This window comes from Ptychodera flava, chromosome 7 (assembly GCF_041260155.1).
Source record: "Ptychodera flava strain L36383 chromosome 7, AS_Pfla_20210202, whole genome shotgun sequence".
In the NCBI taxonomy this organism is placed as follows: domain Eukaryota; kingdom Metazoa; phylum Hemichordata; class Enteropneusta; family Ptychoderidae; genus Ptychodera; species Ptychodera flava.
The window spans coordinates 3,308,843-3,322,908 of NC_091934.1; the positions used below are offsets into that span (position 1 = coordinate 3,308,843).

Below are 14,066 nucleotides of genomic sequence, written 5' to 3' on the forward strand. Positions count from 1 at the left end.
CATTTCTTGATTGTGAAGTATTCCATCAAGGTACATATGGGTACATTTTATGAGGTTCTTCAACGAAAGACTGAACTTATCACGCTGTCTGATTGTTGTCATGTCAACTGTTCCATTGTGCAATATATCCGATCAAGCCTTGGTGACCTATGTATAAAAGGGATTTGAGATTTATGAGCATGAATATTGATAAGTAGGTTATGGGACATTTGCAAAGGTTCACGGAACCGCAGACGAAATCAATGCACTTCTATACCAGGAACAATAAGTCAATTGTTACTTGGAATCGTCGCTTCTAATTCAGCCAATACTTCCGTATTGCAGCTCTAGTGTACTGTTGTTGTGCATATTTAGATGGTCTTTTTCCCGGGAGCATATAATGTTTCTATCATTGTGGACAGTTTGTTAAATCTAGACTTCAAGTCATTAGTAACATAGTTCGTTCATAAAAACAATTTAAAAAACGCTCGCCGCCTCGCTTCAGAAAAGCCGAACAATATTTGTTCTTCACTGTCTTTAATGTGATATTTTGTCTTACATTCATCTTGCTGTGTATCTTCCGACGGTATCGATGGAAACTTTTTATATCAGACGTTCAAGCGATGATTATTTTTACATTATATTTAATGATTTAATACAGCTAAAGATCCAATGACCGCTAACTCCGACAGACGATTAAAGCCGAATTAATTTTTCATGAAATTCAAACCATCCAGAGAAAAGTACAGAGTCCATAACTCAATTGCATATCTGAACTCTTTTTGTTTCACCTGAACACGAATCCATCTATCTATCTATCTATCTATCTATCTATCTATCTATCTATCTATCTATCTATCTATCTATCTATCTATCTATCTATCTATCCACACAGATATATATATATATATATATATATATATATATATATATATATATATATATATATATATATATATATATATATATATATATATGACATTACGGTGTCTACCTCAGTTGACTGCTGGTGTATCATTATTTCATGTTAGAGTCATCAAAGCTGATTACAGACCAAGCTCTTTTCCCTGACACAAATCCCTTCTGAGGCTTCAGACTTACCATAGTTTTTGTATCATTATATTCCATTGATAGATAACGGATGACGAACGTTCTGTGGTATCTCCACACTGCATGAAATGTTTGCTGGATTTGTTTTATTCGCAGTAACAGCTGTCAAAATGGTAGTAATACCGAGAGTACCATGAAAGCCTTATATCAACATGCTTTGCAGGGCAGGCATAGTTTACATTAAAATCCAAATTTTAATATGGGTGCAATTGCACATATTTTCTGATACCCAGTGATTGAAAGCCACAGCTGTCCATCACAGTTACAAATTTCTAAAAACGTACGTTTTATTTATTAACTTCAATAGATGTAAACTCTAACCTTGAGAACGTAATCGCAAGATATGCATAGAACGTCGACAAAAATATTAAAACCCTGAACCACATGCACAGTTAGGTTGATACTGTTTAAAAATAAATGGACAAGTATATTACCAGGGTCTACTGCTCGACCAGTACATGTTTTTCAATTTTGTCAATATAAATATCTGGAATATCAATGATATTATCGGCGAGGCGATTCCCTTAAAATTAAGACTTTCCTTGCACAATCCATCTGATGTGTTGGCTGGTCAACATGGTAGTATAGTCGCTAGATTTCGAAAATATGAATGCAATAGCAATTACCTTGGCAACTGTAGATACTGCGTCCGGCATTTGAGCTCATTATTTTGAAATTAGTAACAGTAGTAATTTAGCGCTATTGCGTATTGGTGAAAAAGAGCCCTACAATGGTAGGGAGTATAACTGAATGTCAAACCACTCCACTGTATATTGAAATGTACGACTAAACAATCAGGCACAACCGTTCCTTTCTGCTTATTCTAGATTGTTCCCGGACAGATAGGGGTCATGACTTTTACAAACAATATTCAAGGCAAAAAATGTAAAAAGCCGCCCTTTCAACTCGTGCTTTTCTCAGCAGTGGATCTTGACAGCTTTAATCAGTTTTGAAGGTATACACCGCATGTTAAGCCCGCTAAAACACAATATGGCCATCCCCTTGGGTGAAAAAGTCCAGCGACGGTATAGGGCGGAATAAAGGGAATTCATTCCCATAGGTATTAGGAAATGTTTCAAGTCTTTATGGTCGACAGCTTCTGTCAACAAAACCATTCCATTGTTTCCAGTCTGCCATTGTAATTGATACAATAAATATACGTTTCAAATTAAGAGACTGTGTTCACATATTAGTTTTGTGATTATCCGTCTATAGCAATACCGTGCGTTTCAGCTTAATCCAAAATATATGGAATCTATCACGATCTGGATATATCGCTGTATCAGCTTGCCATAGCCGTAGCATATGATGATTTATTTCATTCTGACAAGGCACATAAATGATAAATGATCTGTGTAACACTGGTCCTGACCACTGACTGAACTATGATCGGGGCGGGACTTACAAACTGCACATGTTTTGTGTGAATAGTCGATGTCATATCAGCCTCGATTAACACCCCAGTTTCTGCACTACCGACGTATTACTGCGTAAACAGTAGCTGAGTTAGGTAGAAATTCAAATTGCTGTTCGGGCAGGTGGTATATGATACATGTTCCTACGTTTCAGAGATATGTCATTTCAGTAATTCTAAGCTACCAATGATGGTACACTGTGTTAAGTGTGTGCATTAAATTTCAAGTGAAGCGTACAGACACGCATATGTTTATATTAAAGCCTGCCGTAGTGGCATTATGTTAACATTTCTTTGTTTGCTTAAACAATCATTTTGTTTAATTTTGAGTGTTACAGTATGCCGTTCCTACGACATACTTGCAGAGTTATTGAACTGTATACAGAGAACTGCAATGCCCCAATCTTAAAAATCGCCAATCATGCCAATCATTGATCAGAATGTGATGGTCTGGCCTAGGCTACAAAGAAAAACTAGTGGTGCAACTTGACTCATTTTTTTTAGCCACTTAACGTACTTCTATTTGAAAATGTTTCGGAAACAATTGTCTGTATATCATTGGAATTTTTGAATTTCAGCTAAGTGCATCTTTACCGCGGTAACAATGGCGTGAACTCTGCGAAATTTATTATAAGGCTATTGCTCATGGTGTCTGAACCTCTAGTATTTGAGAACAGGTCACAGCTATAAAATTGTCGTTTGAACGGTATAGCATAGCTTGTAGGTGGGCTCACTTGTATGAGATCTTCAAGTACTCGCATATTTAATATTTTTACGAAATCCCATGTAGAAATTTTAGCTATAAGCGATAGTAAAATAGTTTGTATATAGGTAGTATGTATTACATTAGCTTGGGTCTTGAAATTTCTTCTGTAATATCTTCTAACAGATCAACTGTTCTAACATCAAATTAAACTTCATCTGTCTTTCATTTTCCGTGTAGGTCTTTCAGATAATGAACTTTCTTAAAATCTATATTGCGCAAATGACTCAGATTTCTCCATGTATTATCTCAGTTGTCATAATATAACTGACATAAGTACCTGTAATTAACACAATGAAAATCAGTTCCTGAAACGTTTAAAAAAATAAAAAAAAAATACGTTTTCATAAATGATTAAAGACACCTTTTCATTCTTGGGTACTTACTTCACTTACTTTCATGCAACAAGTACTTCTACTCTCGTATTTGGAATTCTACGGCTCTCTTGTTTACAATCAGGAAGAATCGACAACATATATTTTTCTTGTAAGAAGTAGGTGGGAAACGTTGCCAACAGTAAAGTGTAAACCATTGAAATGCAGGTTTATTAATGCGGTGGCTTTACTCTGTATGTACGTTCATCGACTTCACAGATTAAGATGCGCGCCCGTTGAACGAACGTCATCACTTTCTGCTCGCTCTTGTCATATTCTGATGATTTCTTGCGTTCTGTTGTCGTTTGGCAGTCGTTTTCAACGTAAAATGGACACTTTTCACGTACATATTTTCCGATGGCAATTTTTTCGCTCTCCTCGCCGTTGATTTGATGTCCAATGCTGCACCGTTGCTCTTGTTTTTGTATCGATTGCCGTCATAAGATATTTTAGGGAACAAAAATGGTACAAAGTTGCACTGAACGAAGCCGCTTTACCTTCGGCACTGAAATCGCAGATGACGGCACACATACTGAGCACAGGCACTGCTTGCATGCAATTATGATAAAATTCAGGTTTCTGAAATCAACATTGATATTTGGTTTACCACCGTGGATTTGTACGGTTGTTCGACCACAATTTGTTTTAGCCGCTATAAGAGCAAAATCCTCCAGCAATGCGACTGTATGAATCGGATGTGTGGGTCAGCACGTCTTAAGGTACTATGCGCCTAGAAAATGAAAGACAAACGTTAGCTCAAACTTTCCTCAAGGAATCTTTCAACCATTCACTTTCAAAATCAAGAATAAAAGTCAGGGGTCTTTGTGCAAATTTTAATACTAGAGAAACATTTAACTCAAGGTTTACTGATATTTAAAATTCGGCCGCAATCCCTGTGTATATCTTTGGAGAAAAATAAAATTTTCGAATTTCGAAAAACCACAGAGTAAGCCGGTGCAAAGTTTTCTTACACCAAGGACTTTTAAATGACCCCCACAAAGGGCATATCAGAAAACAATAGTGAATGTTCTTTCACAATTATTTTCTTATATGTCACTTGTGGGGGTTAATTTTAAAGCCCTTGCTTGGTGTAAGAAAACTTTGCACCGGAAATCGAAAATTTTATTTTTCTCCATAGAGTTAACACAGGATGGCGGCCATTTTGAATTTCAAACATCGCTAAATCTTGGATAAATTGTTTCTCTAGTGCCAAAATTTGCACGGTGACCCCCGATTTTTATTCTTGATTTCGAAAGAGGGTGGTTGAAAGATTCCTCGAGGAAAGTTTGAGCAAAACTTTAAGTCTTTCAATTTCGAGGCGCATATAAGCCTATACCAATAATGGTGTTGGCACCAGATTGTCTCATCAGAAAATTTACCCACCAGATTGCAATTTAAATGGAAAAAAAGGCTATCACACCTCCATAATCCTCTTACAGACTAGAACAAAGGTGATCCCAGGGATCGCGAACAGTGCCTTTAAAGTTAACTTGAATCTGTGCAAAACATTACGCCTACAGAACGTGTAAGAGACTGCGTTACGTTCTCGCTGCGGGTAGAACCTGACATCGCAATGCGGAGCTTTCATAATCTGAAAATTCTCAATATCCGAATTCCGGTTGTGCAGTTTATTAAGGCTATATGTAATATTTTGAGATGCCATTCCATTGAAAGGTTGACATCTGACAAAGGTGAATACACACTAGTACAGATTTCTGCTGTGTAGGCTACTATGCCTGTAGTATTATGACCTAAGTTACTGTCGATGAGATATCCAACATTGTTTGCTAGACAATTTAAAGTTCATAAAGTTGTTTAAGCCAAATTCATTTAAATTCATTTTTACTTTTTATTGGACTTAAACTGGCACACATTCGTGTAAGCTAATATGTGCTTTGGCTTATTTTCGTGTCGATACTCCCGGAGAAACGGATCAACATGACGATTATCTGTTCATCCAGAATCTACCATCTTTCTGATAAATTAAATGATAGTTGATTTGGTAAACTGATTTGAATAAATAGTGATCTATCATTTACAGCTGACGGTATTACATCTTTCAATTTTTGCTTTCAGGTCATAGGTCATATCATATTGAAAAGTTGGCAATGCGGAGCAAATATCAAGTTAGCCCCAAAAGGTCTTGCATTTGACAATCCCATATAACACCACAGAATTGAACAGTTTTGCGTATTTAGTTTGAAATTATTGCTTTGGTAACTTTTTTCATTGTGTCAACTAAAAAAGAAATAAATGGTACGCACAGTTGTTATCGATTTATTAAGTCAGCATGCAAGAAGGCTCCCAGCGCTGACTAATCTGATATCTATATTATGGTAAAATAATCGGGAATGTGATTTCCATACACAGCGTTGAATGTTTGAGGAAGTAGATTTATCTGTTGTTTCCCTAAAGGTAAAAAACTCAAATTCTTGAATGAGGCTATACCTATTGCATGAGAGCTGTCACACAATCCTAGAGTGAAAAAAAACAATGCAATATTGTAGTTCTAACCGTGAAAAAGTATTATATCTAAGGATACATCTTCAATTCCAAAAACATTGTGCAGTCTTCTATTCCGACCTTACCCGTCTCAGTCAAGTGTATGTCATAAGGAACTTTTCCAAGTTTTCGATCAAGATTGTTGTTATGATCGATATGAGTATAAATTTATGGTATAAAGTCAACTGGTAAAATAATTCATTTTAGGTGTTTACGGATAGAAAAGTGGCCTTACCAAACTCTGTGATGGGAAAGTTACAAATTTCTAGTTTCTAAATTCAAATTAGTGTATAAATCGAATATGCCTTATTTAAGTTATTTTCAAAATAATCAATGAGTATATTAGTAAAGTAAACAATTGACATTACAGATAATAACATTTTTAACATGTACCTACCCTGAACTTTGTACGTAACCTACATAAAATATGAAGACTGAAGTCGTTTTCTATCATGATATTTTTGGTTAAAGAGCCAGTAACTGTGACGTTTGATGAATTTTTCACCATTTTTGTTTTGTATGTCAATTGCAAGTCATTGTCCTCCTCCTCAAAGCATATTGAACACCGTACCCGTTACGTAATTTGTCAACTCAATGTCTACACATGTAACATGCACTGTTATTGTATTCATGTGAATTCTAGTCCAGAATAGGCACACTGGTCAGCAATAACAATGCATTCTACACATGAACATGTTAGTTGACGTGTTGGATACTGTGTATCTTGACATTCTTTGGGAGTAGCATAAGAGACTGTATTTGAAATTTTAAAAAATTGTGAAAGTATCATCAAAAGTTAAAGCGACTGGCCTTCCAATAGCATTAATAAGTTGACTTAAATGCGAGCCAGAAGAAGTAATGTCGCATTGTTTTTACCATGAAAGTCTGCCGTGCCATAGATTAAATAGTTAAATGCAAGAAAATGCGATATAAAACATCAGATGCAATCATCATGTTATGTGTAATACCTGCAATGAGACATGGTGGATAGTGTCCGCTTCCCTGTTTTCTCTACAAAGTTAACATTAACTTTTCAAATTAACGACATACCTAGAGATCTATCATATTGTTCTTTCCAATACATTTATTGATCAAACGATCTCAGTAATGTTTAGGTGGAATTCGATAACGTTGCGCCGAGGCAACCACTGTTAATGTTAAACAGTCTGTATAAGGCAGTTGAGATCAAGTAAGTAGACGGCAGAATGGTTAGTATAATAACACAGAAATTGCCTACTCTTGTATAAAATGGAGTTATCCTGAATTTCACAACGAAGAAATGTTATTGAAGAGCGAATTATCACGCTCAAACAACAATGAATGTACTCGTTCAACTCAGTCATTTTTACAATTTGTACACAAATCGAAGTGTGCTATTGGGAAAAGCATTCAATTGACGCAAAAGTAGAGAAGTAACAATTTCGACCAAACACGGCAATTACACTGACATGAAATCTGTTGTTGATATACAACACACCTTATACACAAAGTACCCGCTGATTGTGTTTCAATGTTGATTGTACGCAATACCTTCAGAAATTTGCGTGATAGACCTTGATAACATAGATATATATATTTGAAAATGTTTCGTAGTTGGCATAAAGTGTGACCAATTATAGGCTGTATTTCATTGACAATTTAAAGTCAATTTGAAAGTGAGATGGCATCAAACATTCTCATATAATTATGAATATTATTTATAAGTAGCTTTTGTCAACGCCTTTAAGCAAATGATTCAGGTCACGAGATTAATTTTACTGATACATACATATGTCATGAATAAATAATATGAAATGGATAAACATACATAAAGGTGTACACGCACAGACTGACGTGTGGGTGGACTAACGTATTTGTACATGATTTTTTTAAATATTAATTTCATGGCAATATATGATTTTTCAAAAAAATTCTTGAGTAAATAGCCATATTTATTTTTCAAATTTGTGTATGAAAATATAGCATACTTTGCGTTTTCAAATGAATACGAATCTCTCTAATTTGAAATTGTAAAAGCTTTTAGGCGATATCGCATTTAGTCTTTTTTCAGTGGAGAATTTAAACCTACAAGTGAGAAAAATTAAGAAGGCATTAATAGACAGATATGTTCTGACGAATTTTGTCATTTCTTGGGACGAATTCATTCTTGAGACTTTTTAAAATTCTAATGTGTAGGGGTTTATGTTGCACAGAAGGGTTTAGTTGTCATAAAACTGCCTGCAGTGAATTATTACGAAGTTGTACTTTTCAGGCAGTTATTGTCAGAGTCTTACAGCGTCTTAGAACTGCCAATCATAGATACCTTTTAGGATAGCATCTTTTGAATGCATTCTGGATGTCCATCAATACTTTGTATAATTCGACAATTTCTATTGATGAAAATTCAAAGCAGCGCTAAAACATCAAATTGGATTCTCTCTTCAGAGCTGTTAAGCGCCACTTCAAAGTAGTCGAAGTAAATAAATTGTGTATGTGATAATGAATGTCTTGGAAAACACCATCCAAGATTTGCTTCTTTCAATAGTGACGTCAAGATATAAGAGGTGTTTAAATAGAAGACCCTAGACATAAGGACGCCATGCCTCGATCATTGTGTTCACTTATACAGCGTTTGACATGATTTGATATTCAAAGTCAATCACGGATTCTTCAAGGTGTTTGAGTTTAGGCGAGGATATTAAATCTTTCCATAACTGTCTTACATGATTTTGAGAAGAATTGTAAAGAACATGTCCATTGAAAGGATCGACACGAAAGAATTTCTATTGAAATTGCATAGTTGATAGAACTACTACATTTGGGGTTGATCTTCCTATTCTATTCATATTGGACAGGGTGCTCATTTTAAACATGATTTGCAAAAACACCACTTTGATAAGTCACAATGAGCACATTTCATTTATGTCATCTCTATAAGTTTATTAATTTTTTTCAGCATGCATTTTTTAAGTGAGCAAAGACCCTGACAAGTTTCCTCTCGTTATACAAACGATTAATTATAAGGTTCAGCATAGATTCTTGGCAATACTCCCTCTGCGTGTACATCAAATTTTATTTTATCGCATCGCTTCCTATAAGTAATTTTAGTGTTAAGTTCATAATTATTTTTTCATTAAAGAGGTACTTTTGAAATTTGAAAGTAACGTCTACTCTGCTGGTATTGATCATCTAATTTCAAAAAAAATTGCCGTCATTGATGCATCTTACTTTATAATTATTCTACAAGAAATATCGCTGCGGATCATTTGCTGGCCATGCCCCTGATGATACATTCTTTGCTTGCTAACACGGTTAACATCAAGCTCAGTTCAGTAGGTAGTATCTTCTCTATGTATACCACCCTAGAACACTAATTCCTGCAATGAATGCGGCAAACCAAAAGTGCCATAATTGACAAATTGCACCACTTCTCTGCCTATGTGATTAGAAATATATTCAATATTACAAAGTTTTATCGACGTACGCTTTTGCGTTTTCTCTAGTGCTCCGAAACACGTCATAGCAGAGGTCAAATTGAATTACAGTTAGAATGTAGGCAAGTGAAAAAAAAATCCAAATTCTATTAAAATACATTCCAAAGTAATTCTAATGAGCCACTACATGGAAAGACAATATCAGTTAGTCAATGGATTGCAGGCGGATATGAAGTTTTCAGGAGTTTTTGTTATTTTTTCATTAGAGCATGATGTGTTAAAAGTCGAAGAAGGACGATTCTAGGCTGTGTTATCAACTTTTGCCTACAATCAAATTCCACTTATTTGGTGGTTCCGGTTGTACCCTTTGTTAAATTACAAGTATACTTACTTTGCAGCCATTTTGAGACATGCACAAACCAATACTTTGGGCGTCATAGTAATGGGTGATATTGACAAACGCTGCAAATTGCCAAGTTTGTTCCATGGCATGGAAAATAAACCTGAAGACATGATACTTCATGTCATTGATAATTAGGCTTGACAGTATCAAATGTTGGAAACATTTTAATGCAAGTAGTGGACCGTAAAGTGACCTGTTCATCACTCACTGACATTCTAACGATGACTCATAGCTTTATCTATACAGTAATTTTCATTCGAAATCTTCGTTATACTGCACGTGGAGTTCCTTTCTTTGAAGCCATTCCGTTTGTTCGTCCACTCACCCACTCATCATTTATTCATTAATTCATTTGTTTATTCATTCGTTTGTTTATTAATTCATTCCTCCACCCATCCATCCATAGTCATTCATTGATTTCATTTATTCACTGTCAAATAGAGATACTGATCTACTACAGCCAGTAAAATTCTTTGTAAAGCATAAAACTGTGACATGTACATGATGCACACTGGGAAAATGACACCAAATTATTACTATTCAAATAAACGTGAAAATTTATTCTTGACAAAGCTTCAACTTAACTTCTTGCCTACAAAGGCACTATGAAAGAGACGCGTTACGTGCGAATATTCGTAATGGCCATGTCTATGCCTTGATTTTGACAGGAAGAAGTGGCCAGTCCATTTCCCTTAGAAGATGGCCCCTTATGATTTAGTTTTACTGAATTCTCGGACTGTATTATAATGATGGATGTACTATCGTATTCAGACATCGTGAAAAGTTTAATCTTATATATATTTAATGGATAAATACATACCTACATACACCAAGGATATTTCAAATCCTGTACTCTTCTTTCTGACATGCATATTCTATGAACGTACTGTCAAAGAGAAGTTTTTGTATCGTTAGAAACCATCAATGATTAGTTGCAGTCCTGTCAGATAGCACATGTACTTGCTTTACATGGGTATACCACATGGGTATACTCATAGTGTCCCTTGCTCAAACCTAGGCCCAAACACATCAGTTTATCATTTAGAATGCATATTAAAGTTGATAATCACCAAAATTACTTTTAAAACTCTCAGAATGTACGGTTTGGTGCATGGCATCAACATTCCTCAAAAATATTTCCGCTCCTCTTGTAATGCTAACGTTTGTGTAAAGGTCAGCTCAAGCAAAGCTTATAAAGTTGATACACACACACATACATACACATACATACATACATACATACATTCATACATACATACATACATACATACATACATACATACATACATACATACATACATACATACATACATACATACATACATACATACATACATACATACACAGAGTCAACAAAAACTCTTTTTTCACGTCTTAAATGGCTACCGATTGACCTTCGTATTGATTATTTCATGGCTGTACAAACTTTCAAAGTCCTTCATGGTCTAGCGCCTGACTATTTAAACCACAGACAAATAGAAGAAACAGACAAGCAACGCGGCATGGCTTTTGTTCCATGGTCGTCTCGGTAGACTATGGCCTTTTCATATTAAAATGAGCTTTACAGGTGTTGTATTTTTTGTTGAGACCTTTGTTCGTGGTTGATAATTGCACGAGATTATGCAAAAAGTACGACGAGATGGCATCGTGCTGCCAGTCGCGTAGCAACTATACTTACTTTGTGAACTCTCAGGGCAGAAACACTGGTTCACGCCAATCAAAACATAACACGCCCGCAGTTTCATAAACACGTCCTTCAATGACCAACGTTTAATAGACGATATGACTGACCGTAAACCATTGAGTAAAACCAGACAGTATCGATAGAAGATTTTCAAATTTGGTTGAAACACACTCATTATATATTCATAAAAATGTGAGAGGAATTTTTAAAATGGTAAAACTCACTTTCCCGAAGCTCAAAACTTTCCCGTTTTCGCCAGCACGCCGATTCCACTCAGCACCACATGACAACAATAACACAATTATTGCCGAACATACTTTCACTTAAAAATTGGCGAAAATCCGGAAACTACCGAAGGGTGCATGGTCGGCACCGTTCGGAAAAGCGAGGCGAGAGCTACCTGAGGCGAGGCGAACATGGATGACTTACGTAACCGCTTCACGCCTCGAACAATACTCGTTGCCAGTCTGTTTCTATTTGTTTGTGTTTAAACCATTTCCGATATGTATCCGATATGAATGATTTAAATACTCGTGGTTCCAGTAACCGTAATTTATATGCTCCTTCATTAAAGACAGGTACTGGACAAAGGTAATTCATTTATCATGCAACCATCATTCGGAATGATATTACTCTTTCTAATAGAAACATCGAGAGTTTTTGCCTAAGTTTAAAGCTCCGTTATGTAATTTTCTCCACGACAAATATATGAATAAAGGTTCTTTTCTGGATTAATTAGTTTTTCCATTGTCATATGCGTTATCTAAAAATATGTTTCGGGATTGTATCAATAAGTATTCACTGTTTTTCCAGTGATTATATCTATTATAGTTTGTTTTCTATTTGTATAATGTCCTGTGTGAGGGTTCTGATGTAAATTACAATTACTTTTGTAACTCAGACTACCCTCTTGAAATAAAGTGTAATAATAATAATAATAATAATAATAATAATAATAATAATAATAATAATAATAATAACAAGGCAGTATTGCTGAAGGCAATGAGTACTTGGGCCGTGATAGAGTAATTTTGAGGACAATATATACTACTATTCAAATATGGTCTTGAATTTCCTCCTGTCAATTAGGCATTTGATAAACTGGTTATTAAACGAAGCAATGGCATGACAACGGCAAAATATGTCTAGCAACTTTTGTGGAGTTTGAGGCAGGGGTTCTTTATTTATAGTGGAAATTGCTTAAACTCCTTAAATATTCAATTTACAGCAAATTTCTTTTGTTCTAGATGGTAGATGTCTAATATTTAGATGGGCATATTTAGATTTCTACCCTATAGTTATCCCTATATACCAAAAATCGGACATCCAGCTCTATTGGCTCGCTCAAAATTAGATATGCCCAAAAAATTAATGAGTACAATATGTGGTGTCATAAGGTGTCCCATCATACCAAATATGAAGGATGTAGCACTTGTGGTTACTGAGTTGTGGACAAATATATATATTTGAGGTCAAAGGTCATTGAGGTCACGTCACATTTTGTCATAATAATTGTATTGCTAAGTTATTCCTATATACCAAAAATCAGACCTCTAGCTCTATTGGCTCGCTCAAAATAAGATATGCGCATAATTAATGAGGTACAATATATGGTGTCATAAGGTGTCCTATCATACCAAATATGAAGGGTGTAGCACTTGTGGTTACTGAGTTGTGGACAAATATGTATATTTGAGGTCAAAGGTCATTGAGGTCACGTGACGTTTTGTCAAACAAATTATATTGTTAACTTATCCCTATATACCAAAAATCAGACCTCTAGCTCTATTGGCTCGCTCAAAATTAGATATGCACATATTTAATGATACAATATGTGGCGTCATAAGGTGTCCCATCATACCAAATATGAAAGGTTTAGCACTTGTGGTTACTGAGTTATGGACAATAATGTATATTTGAGGTCAAAGGTCACCAAGGTCACATGATATTTTGTCAAAATGTCTAAGATATCTGCATGAACGATGGACTCACGGACGGATATGACCCAATCTATAAGCCCCTGGACTTTATCCGTGGGGACAAAAAACTGTGTCACTGCATCCTTTAGGCAATATGAATACGATGAGAAACTAAATTTTTATTTTTCTGACCTTATACATGGGAGTGTATGGGAGTCTATGGAGGTGTAAACTAAAAAGTCCTCTAACACGGCCAAATTCGATCGCATTGTGAAACAAATCGACTTGCATCTGTATGGGGTTTGGTACTATTCTTGTGCAAAGTTTGAAAGAAATTGACCAGGGCATGTCTGAGATATGTGCGTGAACGGACGGACGGACTGACATGACCAAACCTATAACTCCCCCAGGACTTCGTCCGTGGGCACTAAAAACAACGCAACAGTTATTACAGCTACACCGGCGGTAGGTTCATATCCAGAGCCCCGTACGGTCTGCCGCCGTC

At 35.6% G+C, this 14,066-nt stretch overlaps 1 protein-coding gene across 7 annotated transcripts in view; it reads left to right on the forward strand.

The window, feature by feature from the left end:
- Window positions 1-14,066, forward strand: part of LOC139136575 (metabotropic glutamate receptor 2-like) — a 213,638-nt gene that overhangs the window by 165,387 nt on the left and 34,185 nt on the right. The gene's annotated exons all lie outside the window — the stretch shown is intronic.